Source organism: Hibiscus syriacus, unplaced genomic scaffold, assembly GCF_006381635.1.
Source record: "Hibiscus syriacus cultivar Baekdansim isolate YM2019G1 unplaced genomic scaffold, ASM638163v2 tig00004013_pilon, whole genome shotgun sequence".
In the NCBI taxonomy this organism is placed as follows: Eukaryota; Viridiplantae; Streptophyta; class Magnoliopsida; order Malvales; family Malvaceae; genus Hibiscus; species Hibiscus syriacus.
The window spans coordinates 989,154-1,012,924 of record NW_024061992.1 but is presented as its reverse complement, the minus strand read 5'-3'; the positions used below and the strand labels follow the sequence as shown (position 1 = coordinate 1,012,924).

The window sequence follows — 23,771 nt, the reverse complement described above, 5'->3', positions numbered from 1 at the left end:
CTTAACTCCTTTAGATATTCTTCATTAGCCAGCTGAACATGGAATCAAAAAAGATGGAAAGAACAAGGCAGAGTTCATCAAAAAGCTTCATCAACAAGTCAGAGATAATATAGAGAAACGGACAAGATAATACAAACAATAGGCTAATAAAAGACGCAAACGCTTAAGTCTAGAGGTAGTTGATTGGGTATGGGTACATTTGAGGAATGAATAATTCCCTACACACAGAAAATCAAAATTGATGCCAAGAGGAGATGAACCTTTTCAAATAATTGAGAAGGTAAACGACAATGCATACAAGATAGATTTACCAGGCGAATATCAAGTAAGTGCTACTTTCAATGTATTTGGTCTTTCCCTATATGAGGACAACGACTATTTGAGGACAAATCACATAAAAGAAGGGTGGATGATGTGATCATACCAACACCAACATCAGAACCTAAAGTAATGCCATCAGATCCTATCACTAATACAAGAGCAAAGTAGTTCAGGGAAGTTCTTTCACACAAATGCCTTCATGCTTTCAAGTCATTTCATAAAAAGGAATCTTTAAATCATAAGTTATATTACATGTTGAATATTGACTTTTGATATAGCTTATGAACAACATCTTTATATTATAAATTTATTTTTTAAATACTTAGCTTATATCTTATTCATTTTGAAGATACATAGTCGACCATACCTAAGGGGGCTAACTTGAGCTAAATGATGAAGGCTAAAGCAAAGAGACTCATATAAAAACACTCAGGGGAGCATAAATAACAATTGGTGAAAATTTGTCCGATGACAAGTGAGCTCATAGCTGGATTGAGTTGAATATTTGAGATAGAAGATGACTTCATTTCAGATGGGGAGTTGCACCATCAACATCACCATTCAGAATACATTAAATATGGGTGAAGTCAAATTTTCATAAATCGTACCTTTTCGCAAAGAGGTGTCTTTCCCATAAATGACTTTTTTACAAGGAGCTGCCAAAACACTCGTCCTAATACAATTCACTTATGGTCAACTCACCTCCAGCTCATTCACCTTATAACTAACTCAATCATTAAGGGTACATTTTAACCATTGTGACCTTTCATGAATGTTGTTTTACATGAAGAAGCCATAACATCTAGGTGCACATTGGTGAAGAGTTTTCATCAAAAGGAGACCTAAATCTCGAAGAGGTATGAGACAGGCATCATAACCATTCGGCCATCCCCCACACGCAATGCACAAGGAGTCTTTGGAGCCAATATAAACCAATATCTCACCATTTGGCCAAGGTAGGTTCCATGCATGTGTTAGCCAAATCATTAAGTCTTTATGTGAAGAGATAGTTGAACCAACATGAAGGCCAAGAGACTTGTTCATTCATTTTAATAGTCATACATCTTCATTAAGACATGTACTTAGACGAATGGGCATATATCTATTCAGCCAACCCTTTCAACTCCTATAAATAGATAGGCTTAATTCATTTGTATCACACATTTGATATATAAAACTTTTTTTGTGAGAAATTTCTCTTCATGTTCTTTTAAAAACTATATTGATTAAGCAAATATAATTATTTATACTTGTGGTGTCACTTCTTTCACTTGATACTTATAATTCCTTGTTTTCATAACTAGTGGGTTTAAATCCTAAACAATACCCCTTATTCAAGTTTGGAAAGTCTGGGGCTATACTCTCTAAAGTATAGTTTCTTTCATAACTTGTCTAAGATACTATCCTTGTTCATCTCCATCACCATCCTTTTATTTCATCTTCCATTACCATTCTCCCATCAAACAACCATCTTCAGCAACCCAAATTGCCGTGCACTCAACTATATCAAGGACATCTTCAACAACAACATCATTTAAAGGCTACCATTGCCATACATCTTCTGCAGTAACTCTAATCATTCTCCATCCTTATTTTATTTCATTTCTATTTAATTTCCTAGTTATCATTCATATATTAATCCATTTCTTTTCCTTGTTTAATTGCAGTGATACTTATCAAGTCAAGAGCAATATTTGCTATCATTTCCTAGATTGGGACATCAATAAGGATATCCATCATCTTTTTCATTGAGGGTGTAGATAGGCTTACATCAAGTTTACTTTTCCTTCCCTTTGTTCTTGGAGCTTTCTCAAACTTCTCTCACTAGACAAGAATCAAACACCTGATTTTTCCAATTTGATTTAGAGATTAAGAACATTTCCTCTGATTTGGAGTACACGAGAATGTCGTCTATAAAAACCACCATGAAGTGGTCTATGTATGGGTGAAAGACTCAGTTCATTAAGTCCATGAATGTTGTTGGGTCGTTGATGAGTCTAAATGGCATTGCCAAGAACACATAATGATTGTACCTCATCCTGAAAGTTATTTTTGCTACATCGACATCATTCACCTTCAACTGATAGTATCTTGACCTCATGTCTATCTTGAAAAACATTAATGCTCCTCTAAACTAGTCGAATAGGTCATCTATCCTAGAGAGATGATAATATTTCTTGATGGTTAGCTTGTGTAACTATATGTAATTGATGCACAGCCTTATCGACCCATCTTTTTTAAACAATACTAGAATTCCCCACAGAGATATGCTCGATCGAATGAATCTCTTTCCTATTAACTCTTTGACATGAAATTTTAACTCCTTCAATTATGTCGATGTCATACGATAAGTAGTAATGGACACCGGAGCTGACCCTGGCAACACTTTAGTGCCAAACTCTAATTCACGGTCAGGGCGATAAACTTGGTAGTTCCTTTGGAAACACCTCAGGGAAATATCATATTGTCTGAATATCTATTAGTATAGGGACTATGACTCTAGTTTCAACTACGTGAGCAAAAAAGGCCTCACAATCTTGGTTGATCATCCGTTGAGCCTTTATAGCTGGCACGATCTTTGAATGGCCTAATTTCTTAATAGTCATCACTAATTTGGTGTCATCTTCTGCCTTGAGCTTAAGTTACTTGGCCTTGCACTTCAACCTAGTGTCATGCTCGGATAACCAATCCATACTCAAGATCATGTCAAACTCTCAGAAAGTTAACTCCATTAGATATGGTAAAAAGGTTTGACTCTGAATCTGTACTGAGCATCATCGATGGACCTTGTCTACTAGGATGTCTAAACCTAGAGCGCTCGATACTCAAACTCCTACCTCTAAATATTTTATTGGGATATATATCTCTTGAACTTTGTCACAAAAAATGTAGAAGTGGGTGGAACTGAGATCTATCAATGCGATAACTAGAATGGAAAATATTATGAAGATACCTGATATAACGTTGGCCACATCATAGTTCTTACGGGCTCTCACTAGCCACTAACATGGTTGTCTCTCTACTTTTCTGCCCAGACACAGCACTACCACCTCTCACTGACCCTTGACCTCTTTATATAGATGGTGCCCATCTCTACGTCGATGCTAGAGCTACTCTCTGGATCCCTAGACAGTCTCTGATGAAATTATCTAACGAGTCATAACTGAAGCAACTCTTCGACCCCTGCTGACATGATCCTGGGTGCCTTCTCCCAAACTGAGCACAAGCAAGATAAGTAAAGACTCTAGCTAACTTATTGGCACTACTCTAGAAGCTGAAGTCAATCGCCTCCTATAAGGCTCAAATTTACCCCTGTGGTTTGATCCCTTATCGAACCTCCTCGATTGTCCTATTGGGGGTCTCTATGAACCCTGATTGTACCTAACCCTCTTACCCAAAGTCTGTGATGCTTTCACTGGCTCAGTGGCTCTCTTGATCTGTCCCACTGTCTCACTAGACTACCTATTTATGATATTTAAATAGTTTGAAATAATATATATGTATGAGCTTTAGTAAGTAAAATATAGTTATAAATATGGATTTAATTTATATTTGATAAAGTTATATTTTATTAAAGTTAAATTTCTATTTAAGTAGTTTTTAGGTAGTTTCATTTAGGATATGATACAATATTAAATTGCTAAGTTGCCGCCTAAAATCAAATATGATTTGAATGTTAAAATATTATTTTTTTCAATTTTACTCTATTAAATAATTTTAATGTTTGATGTTAAAATGAGTGATTTTAAAAGAAATAAATTTTTTACCAATTTTCAAAATAAGAATTGTTTTTAAAAGTTTGATGTGACATATCTTACTCATTTTCGATAAGAATACGGGAAAGGGGTGTTACAATGTAACTTAACGTTGCTCAGATTAGTGCATCAAGCATTATTCAAGCATATCGATCCTTTCTCAAGTGTTCATCATACATATAATAGATCTATATTTCTATATCTCCACTAAGTGCGCTTGCCGAAAATGCTATGAAAATAAGATGGAATAGATTTCTCTATGCTACATAATGCTTTCCCATACAGTGATGTTAAACAGAATACAATATGTGATATAGATAGTTTTTATCTCTAAAAACAACCACGGCTAAGCTCTAACAAAAAAAATCAAATCATTAAAACAAAGTTACAAAAACATACATTCATAACATATAATAAAGTCACATCCAAGTTTAACAAACATCCCAAATCAACATTTCTCCCTTCTCAGGTATAAAAAATACAAGGATAATATAAAACCCAATCAATCGGCCATCGCTTGTACTGCTCCACGTCTGCTCGTTACCCTCTCTGACAGTGAATTAGACTACCATGGTTACTACGATTGAACATATAAAAATGGAGAAAATAATAAAGAATGAGAGGAAACATGGAAAATGTAATGAGAAAATAACCTCAATGACCAAAAATGCTTTATAATATACGATTTTAACCAACTTTTTTTGGATTTGCCAAAATGACCAACTAAATCGCAATGCGATCGATAATTCGCAACGCGATCTCCGGTATCGCAAATTAGTTTCCAGATTCGCAAGGCGATTCTGACTATCGCATTACGATTTTCCAAATTCGAGTTGCGATTTTACGACTATTGCAATGCGAATATGTAAATCGCAATGCGAATATGTAAATCATAATGCGAATATATAAATCGCAATGTGAATATGTAAATCACAATGCGATTATGACTATCACAATGCGATTCTGACTATCGCAATGCGATTCTGACTGTCGCAACACTGAATTTCAAAATTCGCAACAGGTTTTCGTTTCGCAACAAAAATGTTTTGGGTATATAACTACGTAGAAGAAGCAACTCATAACCTAAATCCCTAAATCGTAACTCATTCCATCTCCATCTATCACTCTCTCCGGTGACATCCATTCTTATATCCAACGACATCCTTCCCCATCCGGCAACAGGTTTTAGTTTCGCAGCTCGTTTGTTTAGTAAATTAATTTACAATAATGAAATCATCTAATGTTGATCATGTTTGGATAGATTTGTGTTTTGGAGGGTCATGGGAGAATGTTCATGGTGTTTTACAATATATGCCTTTACCCATGAATCTTCAACTAAAACTGTCATTAAAAAAGTTAACTTATGAAACTCTAATGTAACGTGTTGCAAATAAATTGAATTTAGAGCCCTTAAGCGGATTTAGGCTATCTTATCAGAGAAAAGGTAAAGTTTATTTGTTAACTGACAATGAAGATGTTAAACGATTCATTGCTTACATTAGTGTTTCGCAAGATGATGTTACATTGTATGTTGTTGAACCTAGAAGTAGTGAAGTTGGGTCAGTAGCGGGTAGTAATCAACTAAGTTTTTCAACCCTAGTTTATGGTGCTCAAAATTTAATGGTTCCACCACAATTTCATCACCAAGCAAATTTTGTTTCACTGCATTTCCAATACCAAACACAATCTCAAAACCCACAACCTTTCCCTAATCCAAATCCCAATCAACTTTTCAGCACAAAATTCTGGTTTTCGTATTAACCAGTTAGACGATGATGAGCCAACAGAAAAAATTGTGAGTACTAGTCGGTATTCGAAATTTGATCTTGGTCAATACCTGGACTTTGATCTTGGTCAATACTCGGATTTTAATGATGTTTCAGAAGAAGAAACAGACCCTGCGTGTAATGATTTTGATATTGATCAATACTCGAATTTTGATGATGAAACAGCCGCTGCCGAGGAAGATATTATTGATGATAATGAGGAGGAAGTTACGACTGTGAATGAACATGTTGAACATCCATTCTATAATTCATATAACCCTGAAGAAGAAAAATAAGAAGAAGAAATCCCCGAAGAAAAGTCCCCGAAGAAAATGCCACGGGAGTATAACTGGAATATGCCATAATTACTTCAGATACCGGAAGAAGAGTTGGTAAAAATAGCAGTTGATTGTTACACAAAAAATATTCGTATCAAGAAAGATGATTGTTTTGATACAAAGGAAGACTTGAAGATAGCTTTGTATATGAAATGTGTGGAAGATGGCTATCAACTAAAAGTTAACAAATCAAGCAAAGATCGTTTCGAAACAAGGTGTATGATTGACAAAAACTGTACGTGGCGTATGATTGCAAAGAGGATAAAAGATTGTGAAATGTTTCAAGTTAGGACTTTTATTGATAAACATACATGTTCAAGAACCCAAGTTTTTCCTCACCATAGACAGGTAAACAAAAAGGTGTTGCGTGGTTTTCTGGCTGAATAAATGTTTTTGAATGGCAGGGTATATCAGGGACATGAAATTATGACTGACATGAATGCTCGATTCAAGATTAGTATCTCATATTCTCAAGCTTGGAGATCCAAATGTTATGCCTTGGAATTGTTGAGGGGGTCGCCAGAAGCATCGTTTGCCCAACTGTCGGCTTATTGTCACAATTTAAAGCTGAAAAATCCTGGGTCGGTAACTCATATCAAAACAGATAGAGATGGACGCTTTGAGTTGTTGTTTATCGCCATTGGTGTTGCGGTTAGTAAATCAATATAATTTTTTTGACTCATTTTTGTTAGTTACATTCATTTCACATTTAAATGATTATATTTCTTGTGTATATGATTTTGTAGATTCGTTCGTTTATTACTTGCATGCGCCCAGTTATTATAGTTGACGGAGCACATTTAAAAGGTCGATATCTTGGAGTAAACTTATTAGCAGTAGACATGGATGCTAACAATGGGATACTGCCAATAGCTTACGGGGTTGGCAAATCTGAAACCTCTGATTCATGGACATGGTTTATGGGGCATCTTAGGGATTGCATAGGTCCTATTAGTAATCTGACAATCATATCCAATAAGGAAAACTCAATTGACAACGCTGTTAGAAGGTGTTTCCCAGATGCTTTTCATGGACTTTGTGGTGTTTATTTATATAGAAATCTAAAATCAAGGTCTGCTGGTATAAAAAATCACAAATGGACATACTGGAAGGCTGTAAAAGCTTATCGGGAAGTGGATTTTAATAAGCATATAAATTGTTTAAGACGTGTTTTGCCTCAGTGTGCTCAAACACTAGAAGATGTCGGGTTTGAAAGATGGTCAAGAGTACATCAACTTGGAGCAAGATATGGTTTCATGACGTCTAATAGTGCAGAATCAATCAACGCTCTAAGTCGTCATTCCTAGAAATTACCCATTACTATGTTAATGGAGTTTTTTCGAGCCTCTATTCAACAGTACTACTACAACAAAAGAAACCATGCAGGTATTATTTCTTTAAATTCGTAACTTATCATATATTTTACTAAGTATTATTTATTTAAATTTACAGGAACATTGGAACATCGTGTTACACCATGGACTGAAAAAAAGATAACAAAACGTGTTGAGAAGTCAACGTCATGGAGAGTTGAACCATGTTCAAACACTTTGTTTGAAGTATTAGATAATAACTTAAATGGGCTTGTCGATCTAAATGCAAAGACGTGTAGTTGTATGAAATGGCAAACATCTGGTTATCTGTGTGGGCATGTTATAAAAGTTGCTCTTCATCTAAACCAAGATGATTCAAGCGCATACGCTATGGATTGCTACACTACAGAAGTATATCGATAGACTTATGCCGAGATTATCTACCCTATTCCACATTCTTCTGAGTGGGACATACCAGATGACTTACAAACAGTTTTGCCACCAACCATGGACAGAAGGCTACCTGGCCGACCAAAAAGTCATGATCGTATACCGTCTAAGGGTGAAGAAAAGAAGAGATCGACACGTAGTCGGTGCAAGGAAAGTGGTCATACAAGGTTGACATGTGGATCACCAGTGCCATCACAATCATCTTTTCCTCTACCAAAATATGGATCCTCATCAAAATCCAAAGCTCATATGGTGTCAAGAAAAAGGCAATCAAAATCAAAATCCTAATCACAACCGGCTTCACCTTTTGGGACTATTAACTTAGGTGATTTTTAAATGCAAACGTTGTATTATGTGTAAACTTTTAACATTTTCAGTTAGGCACGTATTAGTAACTTGAGTTTGAACATTGCTATGATATGTTCAGTTGTTATCACTTATTACATATTCATTTGAATATCGCAATGCGAATTTGACTATTATGTGTATTTTATGTGTAAACTTTTAACATTTTCAGTTAGGCATGTATTAGTAACTTGAGTTTAAACATTGCTATGATATGTTCAGTTGTTATCACTTATTACACATTCATTTGAATATCACAATGCGAATTTGACTATCGCAACGCGAATTTGATTATCGTAACGCGAATTTGACTATCACAACTTGAATATGACTATCGCAACGCGAATTTGTCTATCGCAACGAGAAAATTGCAACGCGAATTTGACTATCGCAACGCGAATTTGATTATCGCAACGGGTATTTGACTATCGCAACGAGAAAATCGCAAAGCGTATTAGACTATCGCAACGCGAATTGACTTTCGCGTTGCGATTTTGTCTTTCACATTGCGATTTTGAGTTTAGCATTGTGAAAGTGTACCTCCAACAGGTCTTTTGCCTTCAATATGATGCAGATTGAAATCAACAAATCAACTTTTACATTTCAATCAATTAAACAAGCACAAATAAGAATTATTTACACATCAATATTAAACAAATCAACTTTTACAAATAAGTTTTTATAAATCAATTAAACAAGCAAAAAATGATAATAATTCTTATTTTCCTCATTAATTAAACAAATCAGACTTTTAAGAATCAATTAAACAATCAAAAAAAGTGTACCCCAACACTTGTTTATGCACCCATACATCAATTTCACGTAGCTCACTTCAGGATTAACCTGCAGAAACCAAACATTTGCTCAAATAACACTTTCTACACATCTAAAACCAACAAAAAGCAAATTATTATTGAATTCTAGGTACTTAACAACACTTGCATTTGACTTACAAATTGTTTATGGACACTTTCATAACGCGGATGTAGGTAGGCAGCGTCTCGAATATATCGCTCTAGCCATAAAATGCCAAAACCACAAGCCTACTGCACCTCTATCTCTATAGGTGGGAGGTATAAACTGTGTACTTCCTGTTGTCAAACGCTCCAAGCACATGCATACGAGAGGACCACAATCCCCTCTGGCTTCCGGCGTTTGTTGTGGTGCGGTCTCATCTCTGATAACTGTAACATTGAACTTCTTTGGCTTCTTGTTTCCAGAATAAGTCCAATAATTAATCGCATCCAAGAATTTAGCCAAATGAGAGCTCTATCCCATAATAATATCTCTCAAATCAGACAATGATATGTAATTTATCATGCTGTCATATACTATTGTCTTCAGGATGGGAGCTGAAGCTCGATGAGAAGCCAATGAGTACGTTCCAAAACAGGGATAAACACCTGCAATCATAAGTAATAATTCAAATTGCGCACTTATTTATTAACACCTTTAAAATATTTAAAAAAAATAAATATTAACCTTATCGACCTCCCACCATCCAGGATAAAGTTTAGCTTGTCCATTAGCCACACATATGATTCCTGTCGTTGATTCTTCAAGTGAACTACGTGAAAGACGCGGCATAATTGTATATCGCGTATTTTTTTATTTTTATTTTTCTTCAAAGCCCTTACTATTAGAAGACGTGACACCCATGCATCAATATGTTGTTTTACAAAAAAATACATATATTAGTGAATTACATAAATTTAAAAAAAAATAATCAAAATGAAATATAAGAAGAAATATAAGACTTACCCCCCATCGAAATAGCCATTGTCTTCAACCCCTAATAACACACCCCAAGACCGTTCAATCAACAAATGCATATCATCGTTGAGTTTGTATATGTCAGCGTAACACCCTTGGCTCCGCTCATGTAGATAAAAATCAACTGCGGTCTTAGCCGAAAGGGTATTATCCAGAATTATTTCCGGTAGTTGTTTCCTCTCCACTTCATCTGCCGGAATGGTACTGGTCGGTAACTTATACGAAAGCCAACAGTCATCCATCATGTCCGGCACGTGAGGGGGTTTCTCAATAATTCGATATATTATGTCGTGTGAATCGGGCTCTAGAATGTTGGGAGGGACCTCTTCAACGATGACAGTGGCCTCTTGAACGGTGGGAGGGGACTCTTGAGGGATGATAGGGGTCTATTGAACGATAGGGGAGGACTCTTGAACGATGACAGGTGAGTCGGGCTTTTTCTTACGGATTCTTCGCACTATTGGGGTGAACGGAGACTTAATGGTACGTGCACGCCGTCTGATGCGTGAACTCCATCTTGCAAGAAAACCCGACGTAAGCATCCACCTTAGCGGGCCGCTAAAAATAAATTAATACATAAATCAGTAAAAAACAGACATGATATTAAACAGTGAAAACAAAGACAAATATATTTCAAACTTGCACGGTATTCACCCAAGTCATTATTCTATCATTGTTCACAAATGCATCAGATAACATTCCAGAAGTAATCACTTATATAAACATTTAAAAGGACAACATAGTTAGTGCAGGTTCAATGACAATATAAAGAGTAGTAGTTTATTCTTGAAACTTAAATTTTCAACACTGTGAAGTTAGTATTTGTCTTTTGGTTGAAGTAATGCAATTCATTCAAGTTTCAATTTACAGAAGAAGAATAGAATCTGAAACTTAAAATCGCAACACGAATGACTATCGCAACTTGAAAATGACTATCGCAACGTGAAAATGACTATCACAACGTAAATTGAAACTTGAATGGATTGCATTACTTCAACCAAAAAACAAATATTAACTTCACAGGGTTAAAGAATAAACAGTTTAGCAGTATTGGCAGCAACCGAATGAATTTACTAAGCAATCTAAGTGAAATGGTTAATCTAAGTGAAATTAATCTAAGTGAAATTAAATTTATCATCAAGTTAAATATGAAAAATATTAAACTTACCTCGTTGCGTAGAGTATGAACCTCATTCTGCAACGATGCTACCATCTAACGTAGAGCGGCTACCTCACCACGTAAAGTAGACACCTCAACACGCCATGCACCATTGTCATCGCGTAAAGTACGACCTCCTCACGCAAGGCATTGACCTCATCACGTAACTCCCCTAACTCATCCCGTGAAGGTGGAGAACAGGAGATAAACGTCGTGGCATCTTTTCGGCCGCCTATCATGAGGTGATGGTGAGAAGAGGCTCGATGATGTGAGAATAGGTGATGGCTCTCGTTGTGGAGGTGTATAGTGGGTCGATCAGGTGATGGCTTGGGTGAGGTGATGGCTCTCGAAGTGGAGGCTGCTCATCATTGCCATCAAAAAAATGCTTACTAGCTTGCCCAATCAGTGGCAAGCTCAGCTTCTGTGGGTGTAGCCTCTGTAATGGAGTGTTGGACTCCTAAGAATATAAAAGCTCAAACAAAGTTAAACGTGTATAGTATAACTTGTTTATAAACATATGGTAGTATTTGTGTTAACTTACATTATTTATTATCGTATAGTAGTAAATCTTCACATTGCTGCAAGGTCCATTTCCTCTTCAGGAAATAGCCCTAGGAATATCATTAGAAGTTTTAATGCATATGTGCATGGCGGGAAAGGCCTCAAATATCCAAATCTACAAACAATATAATAACAAACATCAGTAATTGTTAAATAATAATTAATTATAATTTTGGAAACATTATATAAAATTCTTACCTTAAAGGCCCAAATAAAGCCTGACAAAGTGTATTTGGAACCTCGCCACGCAAACTTTTTCGATCATCAAAGGCAGACGACAACTTATTCCATGTAGCTTTCCATAGATACAAACCCCAGAAACAGGTTCCATACATTTAGGTCCTCTACCAATTTAATTAGATCATTAGGAATAGGTTGTCTGGCCTCTGCCTAAAAAGCCGGCATGCAAAAGTATTAGAAGGCATACTCGGACAACATCGACGTCATCCATCGAGTAAAACCATCTTTCTTATTCAATAATCTCGTCAAGTCTTCCACGTGTAAATTGGCTTCTCCATTGACAGCTCAGAAAAACCCGGGATAACCATGATAGGTGGGTAATATGTCTAGTGTACCGACTACATCATCGTGTCCGAAGCGTAGACCGGTGATTAAGCAAAACTCCTCCCGCCCAAAACATGTATACGCCGGTGGAAAATCAAACCATATCTCTTCATCGACGTTGTATAGTCTCTGGTAGATCGCTAGTCATGGTTTGAAGAAATAGATGGGTCAACATAGCATCTCCACCCGATGTGTACTTTCAGCCATGGCCCGAAGCAAGTATCCTCAAATATTTTTCTTTGTGCAGGTGAAAGCTTCGACGCAATTGCTTTGGCCAGGCTTAATTTATTTCTTAAGGTCAATTGAGCCGAATAAAAGTTCTACAAAAACATAAACATAAAGAGTAATAGTTTATTCTTCAAACTTAAATTTGCAACACTGTGAATTTAGTATTGTCTTTGTTTTTTTTTGTTGAAGTAATGCAATTCATTCAAGTTTCAATTTGCAGAAGAAGAATAGTTTCTGAAACTTAAAATCGCAACATGAAAATGAAAATCGCAACACGAAATGACTATCGCAACGCGAAACTAAAATCGCATTGCGATTTTGTCGTTGCGATTTTCATTTCGCGTTGCGATTCTGGTTTCAAATACTAAAATTGAAACTTGAATGGATTGCATTACTGCAACCAAAATACAAAACAAAGACAAATACTAAATTCATAGGGTTTAAAGACTAAACAGTTTAGCAGTATTGGCAGCAATCGAATGAATTTAATAAGCAATATAAATGAAATGGTTAATCTATTATGAAATTACCAGTAAACTTATCATCAATTTCAATATGAAAAACCTAATAATAATGCAAAATTTTCAAAATAAAAATAATTAAAAAACTAACCCTCGGTGGTTGATTTGGTTGATTTTCCATTTCTGACCGTGAATGATTGTGAGGGTGGCTCTGAGAGATGGAGATAGACTGATTTCGCCGGAGATGGGGGACTATTTCGTCGGAGATGGGGACGGATGTCGCCTTAGAGACTGAGAGATGGAGATGGAATGAGTTGTGATTTAGGGTTTTAGGTTATGAGTTGATTACGGGAATACTGTGGACGGTTCAGTGTTCCGATATATTAATATTCGTGTTTGGAATTTGAAAACAAAATACGTTGCGATAATAATGGCGCTTTGAAAATCGCATTGCGATAGTCAGCATCGCGTTACGATAGTCAGAATCGCGTTGGATAGTCATACTCGCATTGCGATTTACAATTCGCATTGCGATAGTTGGAAAATCGCAATGCAATAGTCAGAATCGCGTTGCGAATCTGGAAACTGATTTGCGATACCGAGATCGCGTTGCGAATTATCGATCGCATTGCGATTTAGTTGGTCATTTGGCAAATCCAAAAAAAGTTGGTTAAAATCGTATATTATAAGGCATTTTTGGTCACTGAGTTATTTTCTAAAATGTAATTTACTCTATTTATAGACCAAAATAGTCAAAGCTCCATCCAATAAGAAATTTCATTTTACATTTTCCAACCATGATATTATCCAAAAGGTAATAGTTGGTCATCCTAGAATATTTCTCTAACCGTTTGGTGAGTCATCAATAGCTCCAGAATGGACTTAGTAATATTTCTCGCATCAAATCATAGCAACACCTACAACATCAGACATAGTCACAGCACCAGAGTAGCAATTCACAAAATAATAATCATAAAATAGCCCACAAGGTACAAATTCACTCCCAATATGTAAAATATGTTAAAAAAACCTAAAAAAAATCCTAGTGATGCTCAAGTTCAAGCTTAATCTAAGTAAAATTTCTCTAAATAATAACTCTTTTGAATAGTTATCGATGTACAATCACTACAGCAAAACAGGATTATAACGACATTTTTTCAATCATATAGTGGCTTTTTAAGCGTCGCTAAAAACATTTGTGTCGCAAAAACAAACGTTGAAACTAATGTCGCAAAAGATAACGGCATTTGTAGCTTTTTATCTTTTCTTTTGTGGCGTTTTGTCCAAAAAAACGAGCTAAATGTTTTGACATATATAAGCCAAAGTTAGGTCAAATTATAATTTTGGTCCTACGTTCGAATTGAAAACGTTAATTTGACATTATTTAATTCTACTAAAAATATATGCCGATTAAAATATGAACATTTTGAAAACATCATTTCCATCATAGAAAAAAACTGGAATACTACTAAAAAACACTAATTATGTGAGATTAAATCCCAAATTGAATATAATAAAATGACCAAAATAGTTCAACTAAATCCAATTATGAATATAGTGAGACCAAATGTTCATTATTTGAGCCCCAAAATTACATGCTTCGACAAGCAGAGATCCTAAAACCAGCGGTAGTAAATAGTTTTATAAGCTCAAAAATGCAAGTTTTACAGTGACAAGTTCACAAACCAAAACACAAGCAAGTTATTTTGAATTGCATAGGGAATCATGATACACAAAGATAATAAAGGTCTGCACTTGTCTCATATAACATGCTATCATCATTGAAAGTAACATCACATGCGCCTCTATAAGAGAAGAATCAACCAAGGGTCATTTGAAAGATTTATATCGAGGTCAAGCCAACAACTCCTGCACAGAGATTACCAGGAAGAAAAAGACAAAGTAAATACCCACTAGCTTTGATATGTATGCTGGAAAGATCACTTAGTCTGACACTAAAACACTCAAGTGTAGACTGTAGTGTGGCAGAATCGACAATATTGGGTACAACGTAAGCATATAGATACATATACCGCATCCATTGTCATGCCATTGATGTGCAAATATTTCAAACAACAAGTCAAGTATATCATATATATATATATATATATGTTTGTGTGTGATTGCTTACTAAAATAATCAAGCCAGAAATAACTATGCTCGAAACACGGATGCAAGGAAAAGAAATCAAGGATGAGTCTGGAATTCTTGTCTGCTCTAAACATATAGGCATGTAGATAAAAGTATATGTGCAAATACCACATGTCAATCTTCCACCAGCATTGCCAGTGGTTAGACTAAGTTTGTCCACCTGCAGATGCATAATAAGAAATATAAGCAACCAAAATAATGCAATTTATTGAGCAAACATTCTACTTTTAGTTCTACCAAGTAAAGGAAACTCTATCATATTAACAGGGTAGCCAATGTATCACGGAATAGAAACCTTCTTGTGCCTGCAATCAATACCCCGCATCAGTTTGCATTAAAGTTAGAAACCAAAGTAAACAGAAAGTTAGGCATAAAAGTGAAAAGAAAGTATATAAAGACATTGAATACTTTTGTCTCATAACTTGCACATGAGATCTAAAGAAGGGAAAACGGAGGCACAAAGAGGATGTAACTTGGCAAAAATTGATGAAACTTAGCCTCATAAGCCAAGAAGTACATTACCATAGGACATGAAAATCTTAAATCTAACGCCAAACTTAATGAACCTTTACATATAAATTTCTCTGATTTATATGGCCCAAAATGTATGTCCACAAGAAGAAAATGACTTCTGAACAAAATATGAACAAAAGAGACCAACTTATTTAACAACTATGGCAAAAGAAAGATGGTGGAAGCCCGTCGTTCAAAATTGCCAAAGAAGAATCCTGAGCAGGCCTACTAACAACAACAAAATGATTGTGTTACCTCACAAGCATAGCTTCTAACGGCACTAGTTTTGCCCGTTTGATCACAACCATAAACTAATACACGGCATCCGAATAACACATTTCAATAGAGAAAAAAGACTGACAATTATGAAGAAAATATATAAGAATCAGAAACAAAATAATTTGAACTTGGAACCTTAATTGTTTATACCAAAGCAAAATGTTGCAAACATTGTTTTCTTCATGGTTTCCAAATCAGAGAAGAGTCCAGTGTTGCAGGAAATTATCGAGTGAGAAATGACAATCAGGAAAGAAACTACTTGTACTCAGTTGTATTAATTTTTTAGTGTTTTCTTTGTTCTAGAATTGTGCAAACAATCTACCTTGTTAGGATTTCTTGTAAGTTTGCAAATTTGTAATATTCTCTTTGAGAAAGAGTGTTCTCAAGAATTGGGGTATATTCTTGAGGGAGTTGTAAGGTTATCTCTTTGTCCTCAAAAGAAAGAACAAATTAGTGAATTTGTTGGAAAATCCTTAGTGTGAATAGCTAAGGTAGTGGACGTAGACTTTGATTGGGAAAGTTCAACCACTCTAAATCGCTGTGCAATTACTTTCAATTTTCTGCAAAAGCTTCCACCAAAATTTTAATTACCAATTCACCCCCTCTTGGCCGATTCCGTCGATCGATTAACTCAACACTAATAATTAACATAAATAATCTTACTTTGCAACCACTTGTTTTTAAATTACTCTAATTTAAAATTATGTTTTTTAATTTCTCACATCATCAAACTAACGGGAATTAATAGTTCAGGAACCAAAATAAAATAAATTGATCACATATACAACCAAATCGTTACTTTTTTCAAAAAGGATGACCAAAATAAGACAGATTGAAAATGAAAGGGAACGTCAGTGTAGTTTACTCTATATATTGTGCCAATTAGGCCCGGCCATCCGGACAATCGAGACAGCGCTAAACTGACGTTAGGGTTTTTGCGTTTGAAACGCAATAACAATGGCGCCGTTCGGGTGCATCAAGCCTGCAATATTCGGTAGGGAAGAGAAAAAACAGTTCCGCCTTCTTCTCCTTCCAATTCATTGTTCATGTTTGTTTTTTTACGATTAAATCGAACAAAACCCACACGCATCTTTTGAGCTGACTTCATTTTAAAACTCTCAATCTGAATCTCAGGCAAAAACAATCTCACATTCGCGGTTTCAACGCCTACAATCGCCACAAAAGTTCTTGAACGATTGTGGTAAGGTTTCCTTAACTGAGTTTCTCGTAGCGGTTATGCTCTGGTTTTCCTTTTTCATGTATTGTCATCTCACTTTATTTATCTGTTATACTCGTCGAGAATTCTTGTTGCACTATTCATTGTTTTTAAAATTGGAAAATGGACATGAAAGGAATTATGCAAATAGAGCTCTATTTGTTTATCCTTGTGTCCTAAAACAAGTGGATGATGAACAGTTTCTCCTTTGAGAATGGAAGGAGGCTACAGTCAGCCACACATTTTATTCCAATCCTAGAACTACTCTTTGTATGTAGTGTTTCTTACTTTCAGATGCATCTTGCTCAGGGATGGACCCAAAGGCAGTCCCCCTAAAAAATTCAAATTAGTATATTTTTTATATATTTTCTTTGTATTTTTTGCCCTAGAAGTTTATAAGTTCATCACTCCAAAAATTTAGAAGTTCGCCCTACTTAAACATAAGATCTTGCCTCGGTCCTGATCTTGCTTCAGTTAGATTATGATACCCAAAGGGAGGGACATCGGTATGCTTTTGTTGTTTGTATTAGTGGTCTTGCACGTCTCTATGCCACTTTATAACCTTATCCACTGCTGTAGAAATTCTTCTCGTTTTGTTTTTTCTCAGCTTTAGTTTTCTCTATTACTATCAAACATTCTATTTTCAAATGTTGATTTTCTTCTCTATCCTTCTCCGTCTTTGCTAGTAATGATTGTGGAGGTGGAGATAACAATGATCCCAGTGATGAAACATTTAGTAATCAGAAAATGAGGGTGAAACAGAGGTGAGAAGAGTTGGCGCTCCCTTTCAATGGTAGAGAGGTTGAGGAACCAAACAAACACGACCCCTTGTATTTCACTTTCATGGTTAGTTGATACTTGGCAACTCTTGAGGGATCATTCTTCCTTATTCTTTCTCGGATGGTAATGGGTATTGCTTGTTTGACAAAATAAATGGATGAAACTCCTATGTTCATCTGTTTAATAAAATAGACCATGCAAACTTCAAGCTTTAGTTATTGTCGTGTCTAGGTTCTTCAAGTTTTCTATTTTCATAACTGCATAGAAGGGCCATGTGTTTACGTCTCTGTATTACTGAATCATTCATTCGGGATATAGATATAGTCTTACATTGTATACATTGGTCTGTCATCGATTGTTCTAGATACTCATTGTCATGTGTTAACTTGCCGATTAACAAGACGATTGAACTCAGAGTTGCAGAATGGGAGAGTCACATCCATATATGATAAATTCATGAGTATTCAATAAAGCCAATTCAGGATTGCAGAATTGCACCATCCACCATGCCAAGTACAGTGCCAAATTCTTTAGCATATATTGGTGGCTGCAATTAACATAAACTCAGAAAGCTTAAGACAATCAACAAGAAGTTAGGTTATATTTTGTCCTATGTTAGGTTGCTACAGTCAACCTAAGATCAAGGCTGTCAACTATTCTATTACAACCTTTTTTAACATTTTAGCTAACTTCTTACTGTTTGAGGTTGGTTACCATGTGAATAAATGGTGCAAAAATCAATATGCTTTTTGTTTCCCCTTAAAAGTTCACATTCTCCAGACTGTCAGAGAAAAACGGTGCAGTTACTATTCGAAACCTTTAATGTCTCGGGATTTTATGCGTTGGAGCGAGCAGTATTATCTCTCTATGTTGTCGGGCATATCTCAGGTTGTACTGTTGATATTGGTCATGGGAAGATAGGTACATACCTGTATGCCTTTTAAGAGTGTAGTGTTTAAGTTTTTGGCTGCTTGATTCATGTTCTTTGTGGACATCACCAGTCTTTTTCCTAATAGCAGTGGAAGCATGACCAACATGAACCTGGCTTTGAAGTCTTTTTAAAATGCATTAAGTATTTAGCTGTCAAGAGTTTGTTTACCTCATAGAGTTGGAAGTTAGCTGTGGATGATGTATCAGGAAACACTTTCAGTTGTCTTTAAGCTACAAAGGCTTCTTTTGTTTATTTAATTGATTATATTGCCATGTCAGTTACACTTTTATCAACAGAAATAGCTACAGAACTGGAAGATGTTGTCCAACAAATTGCCTGAAGAAGATTTGAAGTCGGAGGTAGTGATTCGACAAGTTTTTGCTCAAGAGCTGGGAAAATCATATCCAATGGTGAACCTCAACATCTTTGATGCTGAGAAACTAAAAGATAAATTTGCATGTTGTGCTGAGGATGAAGTTGCCTATGCCAGAAAGCTTATAACATGCGTGACAGAGGAACATACCATTCCTGATGGACAAGTTTGTCTTTTCCTTTTATGCTCTCCGTCCCTTGTTTAGGTTTCTGATTTTTGACTCAATTCCTTAAATCTAAATGTAGACCTAAGTGTATAAAAGATTGACATAAGGACTAATGGATATAAGAAATTTGCATATTATACTTAAGAAAAAGAAGTGGAATATTTTTTATACTGTAATAAATATAAAATGAAAGGTCAGGAGAAAGAGAAAGATAAGAAAAACTGACTAAAATTATATATGAGATGTGTATGTATGCCATGGGATTTTGTGAGAGGTGAGTAGTTTATGATCTATTATCATCAGTTCTATATCTATATCTACATTACTAATAATTATGATGGTTTCTATTGAATTTGGCTATTAACTTTCAAAACATAATACAAATTTTAACTGTTTGAACATGGTAAGAGTACTTTTACGTAATGAGCTTATCAAAGTGAACAAGAAAATGCATCTTTGTCTATCAGCTCTTTGGGTTCTATAGTTAGTCATTTAGTATTGTGCCCACATCTTTAAAGATTTTTAATCTTGCTACTTCGAGTTTGGATATTTTGAATAAAAGTTTACCAAGAATCAAACAATCGTGGCAGTTTTGAGGAATATAATAAGCTGATGGATCATTTTACATGTATTATTGGTATTCTTTGATTATACTAGTAAACTGGCTATCCCACTTTATTTTTTGGCAGGTCTTCTACGGTTAGGATCTCTGAGTTGCTAATGTTTCTGATTGTAAGACTCTTCAAATGACTATTCAGGTGATGAAGAAGGTAATTTCTGGACTCTCACAAGGTAGATTATCAATAATATGTTTGGCTTCAATGTTCAATTTAATATTTTTAATTCCTATATAATGTATGGTATTTGTTACGCAATTTGGTACAGAGATCAAAACACGCTTTGTAAATGTGGCCCAATGAATATTTGACATGTGTGCTCTAGGAAAATATAGAATATTTATCTGTGATAAAAGGAAACAGGAAAATATTGAAGCAAATTTGGTACCAAATAGGATTTCATTGGCCAAATAATGCAGGCTGAATATTTTTTGTTGTTGAAAAATACAAGTGTTGAGAATTAATTTGGGATCTAAGCTATTTGTTACCGTATGTATGGATCTCGTCATGAGGGAATTACGAGTTGCGTAAAATATAATAAATAATTAGAACTCGTAATGAGAATATGACGAGTTTCATACAATTTTCTTCCAATTCATATGACGAGTTTTATTTTTTAAAATGTATAGAACTCGTTATTCTTTCATGGTGAGTTTTACGTGCACGGTAGCAAATGATCTGGATCCTAAAATAATTTTTTAACACTTGTATTTAAAAAAAATTTAAATCAGGTATGATGGAGTATTTTTTTAATGGTGAGGTTAGATCAGATCCAGATTTAGGTATAAATATTAAAATGTTGACTAAATACTTGCAGTAATCTATTGTTTCAATCAAATACATTCATCAATCTAGTTATTTAAATTTGATGATATCGTACTCGATTAACATGAAAAATATTTATTAATTAATATTTAAAAACAAACATGTATTAAAAATGACATAAACCATTTTATTACAAAAAATGATAGTGCTAACAAAACTTGAACATAAAATCTAGGATAAATAATTTGATTTGATTATTGGATGACCTGATTTGAATATTTGGATATTGATTCGATTTTATAGATAATTCAAATAGGATATTCAGTAAAAGAATTAGATATGGATCAAGGAAATTTTGATTTTTGATTATTCGAATATCTAAAAATAATGGGTTTTTAGTGTAGGCCCATTCGTATTTTGCCTTTATGTTTTTTAGCTTACTTTTATACGCATGCCGGGGTAATCTCCATTTTCCATTCTGATAGTTTTACTGTTATATGATTAATATTTTTGATTATTATGTTTGTTTCTGAGGAATTGTTTGATAGTAAAATAGTAGAATTAAGAACGAATTTTATTTGGTTTTCGTGAAATATTTTTATGTGAATTTTCGTAATGGAGTGCAAAAATAATTTTCAAATTGTTAGGGGGTGCTTTCTTTTTCGTTATTATCAGTTTTGCGATATTATTTTTTAATTTGCAAATTATAGGGAAGGGTGACTAAAAAATATTCTTCAAACCAATGTTTATATATATGGGGTAGGATCTATTTATACAATGTAAATTTTTTAGTTTTACACAGATTTAGAACAGTTTGATGAGTGAAAATAGGTGATTGAAATTGACTTTTTATTTTTTTCCAATAAATATTTTCATATTTCTTATTTTTAATCTCAATCATATGTTTTCACTTATTCAATGGTCTTAAATCCGCGTAAACTAAAATAGTTTTATATTATATATGTGTGTGATCTTATTAAGTTTATTGACTTCTATATAATTTTTTTAATGTGAATTATTATGGAATCTCAAGTGAATAAATTATTATTTTTAATATATATATATATATTTAGATCGAATATTCAGATATACTATTTAAAAATTCGGATATATGAAATCTAGATATTTATCTTCTTTAGATTTGATTTGGATCACTATTTTAGTTATCTAAAATTTTAGATATTCAAATTTTTTGAATCGAATCAGATTTAATATTGGAATCAATTCACTCCTAATTAAATCTTCAATTATCAATGTAAAAACTTTTAAATTGATAAAAGAACTATCAACACAAAAACTTTTAACAGTTTACTAGTTGATTGTCGATAAAAGGAAACATCACCAACTATTTAATTATAAAATTAAAAAATTTTAAAGATTTTCAGATTTTTGAGTCGTTTAACGTATAAATCATATATGAATTATTTATTAATTTTACTTCTATATAGGCTATATAGCCCAAATCTAGAAGTTGTGTGCGTAACAAATTTGGTAAAGTATATAAATATTTCTTAATTATATGCATATTAAAAAAATTTATTATTAAATTTATAAAAAAAAAATTGATAAATTTTAATAGAAAAAATAGTTTGGAAAAAAATTACTCTAGAACATATAAATAGCTAGACAACCATTTTTATTTTTAATGATAGAAGATTCAACAAAATAATCTTCTTCATTTGTAGACCATTTGTATACTTTATCTTAAAAGTTTTAGGATAGAAACAGAGCCTTAACTTGATCCAGTGAGATGGAAGCCAAACCTAAGTGTCCCCAATTAATGGTTAAGGGTTTGAACTTCATATATAAATGATTCAAGCTCGCCTCTTCTCTTCACTCTATCAACTTACAGAAAGCTGTTACCAAAGGTACGTTCTTCCTCTTGTTTTCTCCCCCTCGATTGTTTCCTTTTCGTTACTTACAAGGTGTAAGCATTCAAGTCTGTGTTTGTAAAACTGTTTGATTTTTCATCTGCACCAACTCTCCTGGGCTTATCTGAATGTCTAACTATGAAGATCAAAGCCCCAATGTTGGTGCTACATTCATGCCGTTTCACGTGTTGCAGAATAGCTTTCGCTTATCAACCAGCTCTTCTGTGTCAATTCGGCGGCTAAATCTCCTAATATTTTTTTTACCTCACTGCACCTTTAGCTTGTTTTCGACGAACCGACCGGAAATTAGGCTAGTCATCGAGGCGTATAATCGATCTGGCGGTTTTACACGTGCGGGCATTTCCTTTAATGATTTCTCTTCTAAAACCATCGGCTATATCTTTTCCTTTTGATTTGATTTCACAAGTTGGCGTTGGCGATGATTATGTTTTATCCGCGCTTCTGAGAGCAATCCATGAAGCATAACGATAAAAATGGTTGAATTCTTGATATGAGCCAATCCAAAACAAGTTTTAATTAGAGAAAAAGAAGTTTTATAATTTTGGAATTTAATTAGTTTTTGGCTATGAGGATTTACAATACAGCTTATTATGCCAGTTCTGCTTCAGAGAATTCTTGATTGAGAAGCTGATTCACTCTGAGCTCTCTATTTTACGTAGTTTAATTTAGTAATCGTTTTTTAACATGATTTGAAGCAGTCTATGATGATTTATCCGATTGTTTGATATGTAGATTTTCTCAAGCCTTGACTATCAGGGGAACCTACTTGGGGTGCTTCATCTTTCATGAAACTATTGAATCTTCTTGAGACTTCATTAAAGTAAATAATTTTTTAATTTTATTAACACACAGGTTTTTAAAATTTACAATAAATGGTTTTAGTGAGCCAATGATGATATAATCCACTTTTGGATGAGGTGCATGGAGCTAAGAATGAACCTACTTGGTAGAAGCTGCAATTCTATGATATTTATGGATTCAGCTGAGGCTTTCACGTATTGTTAATGATTTTTGTTCACTTATATGTGTTTTATTGTTTGGTTTTGATTGAGTT

At 34.4% G+C, this 23,771-nt stretch overlaps 2 long non-coding RNA genes and 3 other non-coding genes across 5 annotated transcripts; 4 read left to right on the top strand and 1 right to left on the bottom strand.

Annotated features, from left to right (window-relative positions):
* Positions 1-1,433: 1,433 nt before the first annotated feature.
* On the bottom strand, positions 1,434-23,705 carry LOC120186645. The gene is made up of 4 exons (XR_005522217.1): positions 23,585-23,705; positions 18,138-18,149; positions 15,594-15,599; positions 1,434-1,444 (listed from the first exon to the last, which is right to left on the bottom strand). It is a non-coding gene; the product is annotated as an uncharacterized LOC120186645 (long non-coding RNA).
* On the top strand, positions 16,888-19,679 carry LOC120186653. Its single transcript, XR_005522218.1, has 3 exons — positions 16,888-16,971; positions 17,112-17,178; positions 17,880-19,679. It is a non-coding gene; the product is annotated as an uncharacterized LOC120186653 (long non-coding RNA).
* LOC120186790 lies at positions 22,797-22,943 on the top strand. Its single transcript, XR_005522231.1, has one exon. It is a non-coding gene; the product is annotated as a small nucleolar RNA snoR134 (small nucleolar RNA).
* LOC120186784 lies at positions 23,131-23,215 on the top strand. The gene has a single exon (XR_005522229.1). It is a non-coding gene; the product is annotated as a small nucleolar RNA U36a (small nucleolar RNA).
* Positions 23,275-23,365, top strand: LOC120186771. The gene has a single exon (XR_005522227.1). It is a non-coding gene; the product is annotated as a small nucleolar RNA Z223 (small nucleolar RNA).
* Positions 23,706-23,771: the final 66 nt, after the last annotated feature.